General features: G+C 33.5%; 1 long non-coding RNA gene across 1 annotated transcript; it reads right to left on the bottom strand.

The window, feature by feature from the left end:
* Window positions 1-9,030: 9,030 nt before the first annotated feature.
* On the bottom strand, window positions 9,031-9,675 carry LOC140856090 (uncharacterized). Its single transcript, XR_012139480.1, has 2 exons — window positions 9,540-9,675; window positions 9,031-9,394 (listed from the first exon to the last, which is right to left on the bottom strand). It is a non-coding gene; the product is annotated as an uncharacterized lncRNA (long non-coding RNA).
* Between the last annotated feature and the right edge of the window lie 253 nt (window positions 9,676-9,928).

The following is a 9,928-nucleotide window of genomic DNA, read 5'->3' as shown; positions in this document are numbered from 1 at the left end:
GCGTTCGAGGTAAGTAATGTTTCACTTTTTCTAGATTTATCGGCAAATTATAATGTATTCTTCTGACATGATTTGTGAAACGATGCATGAATTGGATGAATGGTATTTTGTTATGAAAATATCTTATTTGAAATGTTATGATGTAGCATGATTGAACATATTGATTTCATGATGCATTATATTGATTGATTTTGATACTACATGATTATATATTTTATTATCGAAATTAGAATATGAAACATGATTTATGAAGAATTATGATATAAGAAACAATAAGAATTGACAACCTGATTATGTAAAGGACCCTGCCAATGGGGGCATGTACGTTGGCAATTGATTGTCCTGAGGGTTTATGTCGCCAGCAAGACCAGCGACATGTCTCCAGAGAGACCAGCGACAAACCGCCAGCGAGACCAGCGGTTCCAAAGGACATGGCTGCCAGATGATTCGCAGCCTACCGCAAGCAGATATGCGGTATTATGACCCTGCCACAGAAAAAATATGGTCATAGCTCATGGTTGACGAAAAAAAATTGAAGAACAAAAGAAATTGAAATTTGAAAAGAAACTTAAATTTTCAAAAAAGAAATGAATTTGGCATGAATTATGTTGCATAATTGAAATTGATTTTGAATTGATGAACTCTATATGCTGATTTTTTATAAATGATGATTTACTTAAATGCCTGATGAAATCTGTTGAAAAGTGATCATTGCTTACTGGGCTGTTTAGCTCATTACCTCATATTTTACTATTTTTACAGATGTTGAAGAATTAAGATGATACAAGATATAAATGGAAGAGTGATCAGAAGCAGAATCTTCATACTTTTATTTTAGGTTGAAAGGTTTATTGAATTTGATGCAAAGCCTTTGAATCGTTGTTGAATTTATTGAGATATTAAAGAAAAAGTTTAGGTCGTTATATTTTAGATTTAAATTGTTGACTAATTATTCCGCTGTTGTTTTAGGATAGTATGATAAGATGCCTTGCATGCTTATGGGAAGAGTTTTCTATGAGTATGCGGCGGTTGCCATAACCCTCGATTCAAAATCTCGGGTCGGGGGCGTGACAATTAATATGGTATCAGAGCATAAGTGGATGAATTATGAAACATAGAATCAGATTTAATGGGTGTAAGTGGATAGACACCATGGACATTATAGTGTAGATCTTTGATGATTGTAGTGGGAGAAATATTTATAAATTTTGATTAAACATTGAGATTATGTATGAAAGGATCACAATAGATTATAACATATAGAATTTGAAATATGATGGATGATCTATTGATCATGATATGATTAGTTAGATCTTGATCGAAAGTAATCACAAAAGGATTGATATAAAATTGTATTGTGCATTATGGTTATTAATTTGATCATTGGTTATTCAAGTGAATCGTAAGTTCAAATTCGATGTGAGAATAATATTATGATATTACTTCTAGTTGAGAGATTGACTATTATTGGCAAGATAAAGATTTGATAATAAAATGTTATTCCAGAATGGGCTAAGAAAGTCTTTTTTATGATGCTTGATTGGAATATTTATCGAAATTAAATTTGGTATGTGGATTATATATAAAGTGGCATATTAGGATGAATGCATATTTGAAGATATTGCAAAGAAGTCTAATTCTTATTGATGAAATTGATTTTGAGATTGTAGGATATTCATCGTACTGAAATCTTTGAATCATCATCCTTAGATCTAGAAAATAGATCTTATTATATCTCTTGGAGACTACCTGATATGTATGAAATTTCAATTTAAAGATTTCGTATCTAAGTTGATCAAGAGATTTTCTGATATTATTATTGAGGTTGATGTTTTTTAGATTAAGATCTGATTTATATTTATTTCAGATTAAGGGATCCATGTGAATTTATAATTTAAAAATTTTGGATTTAGAAATTGATATAGAGTTCTTTTGCTTTTGTTAACGAGGTCCCTAATTGAATCTACTATTAAATGGAGATTTGATTTTTGAAGCTTATATGATTGTTATGAAAGGATATTTGATAGATATTGAAGATTCTGATGATAGAAATTTTAGAAAAAATAATAATAATAATAATGATTTGAAATTCATATATATTCAGATTATGTCCAAATTTGATGGAGCATCGAAGAATTTTCTCGTTGATTTGACTTATAAAGATTTTTGGTTTGAAAATTATCGAATTGAATTGATATGAGAATTGAGATTTGATTCATATTGATTATAGTAAATCTATATGATGGTTTAAATATGATATTGGACTCAAGGATTAATCAAGATTATTGTACACCAGTAAAGGTATGAATGAGAATCGAAAGTTAATCTTTGATTTCAATTGAAATTTGAAATTTTTGGATAAAGAAATAATTTGATCAAACTTTTTTTGGTGAACTTAAGAAATTTTGATTGTTAGATCAGAGTGCGCAGCGAAAGCATGGTAATCTGGATTACTTTGAGTAAGTCAAGAATATTGATTCTTTGAGTCAAAAAATTATGATAAATAATATGGTTTGATACAAAAAATTTATTGATATTAGAAAGAATAATATTTTAAAATTTTGAATTATTTTAGATATCCTAATGTGATTTTTAAAAGTAGAGCTTCCATCTACTATGCCACAAAAATAATTAGCATCCTAATTCTAGGATGAGTGGACCTTTGATTTTTGATTTTAGATTTAGAATATTTAGAGATAAATTTTTTCTATCTTAGAATTAAATTTTATAATTCTCTATTTATTAGAAAGAATTTGAGATTATTTATCGAATGATGATTTTGATCTTAGATTAGTATACTCAAATAATTATCTCCAGGGTATAATGAAATTTGAAGTTAGAACTCTTTTGATTATTATTATTTCTCAGACTGAATGAAAAAGATTGAGGTTATCTATTGATATTGACGATTGTTCTATAAAAGATAGATTGGAGTTATTCATAATTTGATAATGAATCGATTAATTAAGAGTTGTTAATGTTTAGTAAAGAAAATTTATATACTTACTTAGAATAGAGACATTGATTTTGATTATAAGAAAAATATAGTTTTGATTTAGATCAATTTTTGAGTTACTGATTTTTATTATGGAATGACTTAATGATAAAATTTACTTCAAGAATTAGAATATTTAAGAGTTTGAGGATTTGAGTAAGAAAATTTCGATGACTAGAAATAGTGATATTGATTCAATCAACAATGGTGATATTGATCTTTATGAAATGACTTAATGATGAAGTTGCATCAAGAAATAAAATATCAAAAGTTTGAGAATGAGATTGAAATCTTCAACTTTTGAAAGTACGAATAAGAGAAAATATTTTAAAATTTTGATTGATTGAGATGTCATCATATGATTCATAGAAGTATATTTTTCTATCTTATGATGGGTTAAAATTAAGGGTGGTTAATATTTTGAAATAAATAAATAAATGAATGAATGATGATGAATGAAGCTCTTATGCAAGAATAGAGACATTGACCTTTTTCTATTCATAAGAGATAGATTTGATTTTAATTTGAGTCATGAGATATTGAATATTAATTTTTACAGGAAATAAGATCATAATTTCGAAATCTTGAAACATTAAAAATCTTTGAGACGTGGATCTTGATACATAAGAAAATGAAGGTTCCGTTTCAGATAGATATTTGATGTACCAACTTTTTCTTATGAAATGATTTAAGAATGAATTTATATCAAGAATTAGAATATTTGTGGATGAGATTCAAGTAAGAAACTATGAAGACTCAAGCAAGAAAAATTTTGAGGATGAAATTTCTTTTAGAGGAGAAGAATGTGATAGCCCAGCCAGCCCAAACAAACCAAAAAAAAAAATGATGAAGACTCCCGCAGGGAGTCTTCTTCTCCCGACCGGCTCCTAATCGGAGTTGGAAACCTCACCGGAGAGGAGTCAAACTCCTCTCCTTTGGTTCTATTTAAAGGGGAGACCCTTCTCCCTTCTTCCTACCAAAGAATCTCGGGGCAAAACGGCGGCAATCGCCGAAAATTTTCTCACGAAGACCCGTCCTTGTGCCATCCAATTTCTTGCCGGAAAAGCCTCGCCGGCATCGGAGGTAAGCTTCCTCCCCTTCCTCTCTCCTCCCCCTTCCTTCCCGTGCCGATGTGCACGCTCGCCGGCGACCGAAGTCGCCAAATTTTGTTGCGGAAGAATCTTCTTTTTTTGCCGTTTTTCCATCGCCGGTGGTCACCGTCGACCACCGGTTTGGCCTCCTCTTGCCGCGGATCGTCTCTCCTCTTGCCGACGACCGCCCCACGCCGGCTATGCCGCCGGCCGGCCACCCAACGAGGGGACCTCAAGGTCCCCTGTTTCAGCCCAAAACAAGTCCACGGGAAGAAGAAAAGAAAAAGAAGAAGAAGAAGAAGGAAAAGAAAAAGAAAAAGAAAAGAAGAAGAAGGAAAAGAAAAGAAAAAGAAAAGAAAAAGAAGAAAAAGAAAAGAAAAAAAGAAAAAAAAAAGAAAGAAGAAAAATAATATGATAATAATAAATAAGATTTTCTCCTCTCTCTTCCGTGAAGAAAAAGAAAAAAAAAGAGAGAGAGAGAAAAGAAAAGAAAAGAAAAATCATTAAATTAATTAATAAATAATGATATAAATAATAAAATATGAGAAATAGAGTTTCTCTCTCTTCCCTCTCTCTCTTCAGCCTGAACTAGTATTTTCTCTCTCTAAAATTGAACTTTCTCTCTCTACTTTCTCTCTCTAGAATCCTCTCTCTAGATTATTTTTCTCTCCTAAGATTTTTAATTTTGAGAAGAATAATGATGAATTTAAATGATTCTTGTAATGAATTTTTGATCTGTGATCGTCGGACGATACACCGACATCCACTTTGATCAGATCAGGTATTTTTAGATTTTATTTCTCATGATCTTATTGAATTATCCACATGATAATTTTAGCATGATTTGATCTGATCGATCAGAATTTATTGAATCATATTGTCTGAAGAATTCAAGATGAGTTTTCTCTCTCTAAAATTTTTTCTCTCTAGAATTTTCTCTCTTTAAAATATTCTCTCTCTTGATTGATTCTCTCTGTAAAAAAAAAGGTTAGTGAATGAAGAAATTTTTTTTAATAAGTCTGATATGATTTTAATGAAGAACTCTGATCTATGATTGTCAGACAGCGTACTGGCACCCACCTTAATCAGACCATGAATCTTTAGATTTGATCATCTATGATCCCAATCTAGCCATGACTTGATTTGATCATGTTGATTTCACCAATTGAGATATTGGACCAATCGTAATGTTGGATTGTGTCACCTGATCAGTTCGAATTGTACCTCATGAATTCTCTCTCCTCTGATTTTCTCTCTCTACTTGATTTTATAAAATCGATGAAGAAACCTCAGTCTTATCACTTCGAATCTGATTTGATCTGATAGTCAAACTTTGGATCGTTTAGGTCCTAATTAGATTTTGATTAGATGAAATTAGATGATCGGACCCAATCTAAACCGTTGAAATATGGTATTCGTATTCTTTCTAATTATTGAAATTGATTCTGTATAGGATTGTGGATGTTTGATCATGGGATATCGCGATATGATCTACGAATAAAATTTTTGAAAGAAAATTTATAGAATTATGTGGATTTATTGGAATGCGTTCGAGGTAAGTAATGTTTCACTTTTTTTAGATTTATCGGCAAATTATAATGTATTCTTCTGACATGATTTGTGAAACGATGCATGAATTGGATGAATGGTATTTTGTTATGAAAATATCTTATTTGAAATGTTATGATGTAGCATGATTGAACATATTGATTTCATGATGCATTATATTGATTGATTTCGATAGTACATGATTATATGTTTTATTATCGAAATTAGAATATGAAACATGATTTATGAAGAATTATGATATAAGAAACAATAAGAATTGACAACCTGACTATGTAAAGGACCCTGCCAATGGGGGCATGTACGTTGGCAATTGATTGTCCTGAGGGTTTATGTCGCCAGCAAGACCAGCGACAAACCGCCAGCGAGACCAGCGGTTCCAAAGGACATGGCTGCCAGATGATTCGCAGCCTACCGCAAGCAGATACGCGGTATTATGACCCTGCCACAGGAAAAATGTGGTCATAGCTCATGGTTGACGAAAAGAAATTGAAGAACAAAAGAAATTGAAATTTGGAAAGAAACTTGAATTTTCGAAAAAGAAATGAATTTGGCATGAATTATGTTGCATAATTGAAATTGATTTTGAATTGATGAACTCTATATGCTGATTTTTTATAAATGATGATTTACTTAAATGCCTGATGAAATCTGTTGAAAAGTGATCATTGCTTACTGGGATGTCTAGCTCATTACCTCATATTTTACTGTTTTTACAGATGTTGAAGAATTAAGATGATACAAGATATAAATGGAAGAGTGATCAGAAGCAGAATCTTCATACTTTTATTTTAGGTTGAAAAGCTTATTGAATTTGATGTAAAGCCTTTGAATCGTTGTTGAATTTATTGAGATATTAAAGAAAAAGTTTAGGTCGTTATATTTTAGATTTAAATTGTTGACTAATTATTCCGCTGTTGTTTTAGGATAGTATGATAAGATGCCTTGCATGCTTATGGGAAGAGTTTTCTATGAGTATGCGGCGGTTGCCATGACCCTCGATTCAAAATCTCGAGTCGGGGGCATGACACAAACAAATAGACAAATTACGTCAGGCCTTTCTATGGAGCAGTGAAGAAAGATTAAAGATGGGAAACTGTTTACTCAAGTGGACATCGGTCTGTCGTCCAAGAGATTATGGAGGTATGGGGATCACTGATATCACACTACTTAATAAACTCCTGTAATGTAAATGGTGGTGGGAATTATTTATTAAAGCTCCCAAACCGTGGAACATCCTTATTAAAAAAAGGATATTATAAAAATCAAGAGGTATTAATAAAATCATTATGTCAAAAAAAGCTGTCCTGCCTTTGGAAAGATCTTCAGCAGGTTACAATGTTGTTCCGATTCTTGGTAAAATTCAAGGTCAAAAATGGTCTGCGCACGCTTTTTTTGTATGATGTGTGGCTTCAACATCATTCACTCATTGAGCACTATCCTGGATTATACACTCTGTCATAACAAAGAAATGGTTGTTGCAGAAGTCTTGGATGCACTCAAGCAGCATAAGTGTTGGCCTGTTAATGCAGGCACGAGTATATCTATAGAAATTCAGACCTTCTTGTGGGATCTGTGAGTGGTAAATATTTCCCAACATCCCGATGAAATAGCAGGCAGGTGGTTCACAGCGGAAAAATTGCCAATCAGATTCTGCTACAGGTATTTCTTCGATGGGCCGTAGTACCGTACAGTGATATGGAGAATTAAAATTTCAGAGAGGGTCAGGTTCTTCTTGTATTTAGCTTATCAAGGAAAAATTCAAACCAAAAATAATCTCATCAAACGAGGATGGAACGGATCGGACACGTGTTCTTTATGTGATGCTGCGTCCGAGACGGCGGATCATTTACTTCTACAATGCTCATTTGCAAGAAAAGTTTGGAACTCACTTCTGAAAGAGTATCACCCGGAAGATCTCCCTCCCTCACAATCAGAACTATGGGATGTATGGCGACAACAGCACTTCAGGCGAAATACTCTTAAGAGATTGGACATGCTTATTGCAGCAGGACTTTGGAGCTTATGAAAAGAAAGAAATAAGCGTTGTTTTAATTTTCATGCTTTTCTCCCAAATTCGGTAGCTAAACAGATGGCTAGACTATTCTTGACCTGGTCAGAACTTGCTCAGCAATCTGATGATGAACAGATTTCACCGATTAGGCAATCACTAGTGGATTTTTTGGGCAAGCTGAACACCGTCACTCCGTCAAATCTCTGGGAACATTCTGAAGGTCTCTAATGGGAAGGCACCCCCCATCCGCAACATGGTCTCCACTCAAACTCCATTACCTTCTCCTATACTGTTTAACTCCTACTTAATTTATTTATCATAATGTAAGTCACTCTATTATTCTGTATCTTCTGCTGTAACCCGAACTATTATGTCTGAACATATTTATATTTATGTTAATATAATTTGAGTTAGGTCTTCACTAACTCATTTACATCAAAAGAAAAAAGAAACCTAGATAATACCTTTCAACTAGCTTTTTTGGGGAGGTCACAGGTTCTTACACCTTTTAGCCACATAGGTCTAGAGTCTAGGGCATTGGTGCCAAAGAATCTCTATCTTTCTAACATCACTTTAATGAGTCTTTTCTTGAGCTCTTGTTGTACCAAGTCTTAGGATTCTTCCTCCAAGTCCAACAAGTGAATTCTTCCGAGCACGCGCTTCTTTTTCTCCGCAACATTTACAACTTGTTCCTTGCTCCATTGCCTGAATTTATGCCTTAAAAACCTCAACTTCAAGACTAGGTTAGCAATAGTATTATTGTCCTCAACTTCACGACTAGGTTAGCAACAGTGTTGTCCAAAACCTGTACCAAGTTCCATCATGAAGGAATCAAGTCTTGTCATGTTCAGTGAAAACTTCCCAAACCTGTACCAAGTTCCATCATGGAGGAATCAAGTCCCAAAACTTGTCAGGTTCGGTGAAATCTTCTCGAACTTGATGATACAATATTACTGGAAGACTTGGCCCATATTTAAGAGAACGAGCAATAATCAAAAGTTGGTGATGTCAAAGCTCTACACACAACTTGCGAGTGAACATCCTCCCATGCATCAGAAATTAGATGCTTGTATAACTTTGTCTCTGATGGAGAACCCTCTCGTTTTGATCAGTTGACATTCTTTCCATTGTGTGGCAGATCAATAAGGTTGTTCCTACAGATAAAGCCATTAAAAACAGGCATTGCTCGGCATGAACGATGACACCAAACAGCCATTAACAGAAGATCCGATTCAAACTCTCCATGACTCCGTAAGCCAAGCGAAAAAAGAGCACTTTCTCAGATATATGCAAATCTTCAACCCTCTGAGAGTGAAAAGAGTATTATGATAACTACAGATTGAAACTACCGATAGAGTGACGACTAAAAACAGCCTCATGATCAAGCTGCTTGCTTTTCCAATAAACAAATATATAATTTTATCATTTCAAGGCTTCTGATTAATGCTGACACTCGGAGCAAATTATTGAACTATATGCTAGTGAACTTGTAAAAATACAAATTAAGGGCATGCTTATACAGCATTATTCTCGAAACATTCCAAGCATACTAATACATTACATTTGTGCTCGAGTTTGTGAAACATTCTAAGAGCTTTTGGCTATGGGCAACTTCTATTGGTAATCCTTGGATTTATAATTTGCTGTTGCTAGCTTGCCTCCTTCTGCTCACATGGATTCTTGGATCAATAACTACGAAAAAGGAACTTTTTTATTCATATGCTCAACCTACAAACAGGACAAGAAAAAGATATTACTTAGGGTTGCATGAGACACGAGGGCGAGAAAAATGACTAGCAGACTAGGACTGTTGCAGATGTAACCTTTTATCCTTGGCATGTAACTATGTTTGTCTAAAATCCATAATCTTTACCTGAGTTTTATCACTCAAAATCTGAGATGTCGGGAGATCTGATAGACCCTCCGTGGGAGAGGAAAGACAGTATGTGAAATTTCTTACTTTGTGGAATTTGACTAATTTTTTGACGTTCTTCATCGCTTAGTTCCCAATCAAAAGATTTTGATATTTTTTCCTTGAGCCTTTCCTTGTTGAAGCTTTTTACTATCATGCTCACTCCTTGCTCATATCCCCATCTAAGGGAAACCTGGAAGAAATATACCAATTAAACAAAATAATGGAGGATAAATATTAGTGATCAATCTAAGGGAGTGCAATATTTATTTACCTTTTGAACTTATTTGTGCTTTTGAGATGAACAGAGCTTCCTATTTCAAAAGTTAAATCTTATTCTTTTCGTTGGG

This window comes from Elaeis guineensis, chromosome 3, assembly GCF_000442705.2.
Source record: "Elaeis guineensis isolate ETL-2024a chromosome 3, EG11, whole genome shotgun sequence".
Lineage (NCBI taxonomy): Eukaryota > Viridiplantae > Streptophyta > Magnoliopsida > Arecales > Arecaceae > Elaeis > Elaeis guineensis.
Note: the sequence above shows the minus strand (reverse complement) of the source record. Positions and strands in the feature narration are given on the sequence as shown.